This window comes from Arachis ipaensis, chromosome B09, assembly GCF_000816755.2.
Source record: "Arachis ipaensis cultivar K30076 chromosome B09, Araip1.1, whole genome shotgun sequence".
Classification (NCBI taxonomy): domain Eukaryota; kingdom Viridiplantae; phylum Streptophyta; class Magnoliopsida; order Fabales; family Fabaceae; genus Arachis; species Arachis ipaensis.
Genome location: NC_029793.2, coordinates 4,218,764 through 4,219,421, shown reverse-complemented (window position 1 = coordinate 4,219,421; position 658 = coordinate 4,218,764).

Sequence of the window (658 nt, the reverse complement as noted above, 5' to 3'; positions counted from 1 at the left end):
TATGATGATATTTCTTACAATTCTATTATATTATAATAAAATTTGTTAGAGATTTATTTATTCAATACGCATATTAAAATTTTGATTATGAGCGATAAAAAGATCAATTTATCTGACGGAAGTATTTTTTAAAAGTTTTAAAAAAATTATTATAAACTAAAATGGTCAATCGGGGTTTTTTTTAAGACAAATTTTGTTATTTACTCCCAATAATGACCTATTTTAAGCAACCCTATATAATATGATCTTAAATTATACCCCATGGGTGTATAGGTATTAGAACGTAAATTCTAGAAACGGTCATGAACAACACGCGCAGACATTATATTTTTGTGTTCATTAGGGTTTCTACTTTTCTTATGTTAAGGTTTTGTTTGGCAGCATGCAACAAATAAGTGAAAGCTTAGCATAGAAGAAAATGAGCTTTGTTTTCTCNCCAATAATGATAAGCAACCCTATATAATATGATCTTAAATTATACCCCATGGGTGTATAGGTATTAGAACGTAAATTCTAGAAACGGTCATGAACAACACGCGCAGACATTATATTTTTGTGTTCATTAGGGTTTCTACTTTCTACTTTTTAAGGTTTTGTTTGGCAGCATGCAACAAATAAGTGAAAGCTTAGCATAGAAGAAAATGAGCTTTGTTTTCTC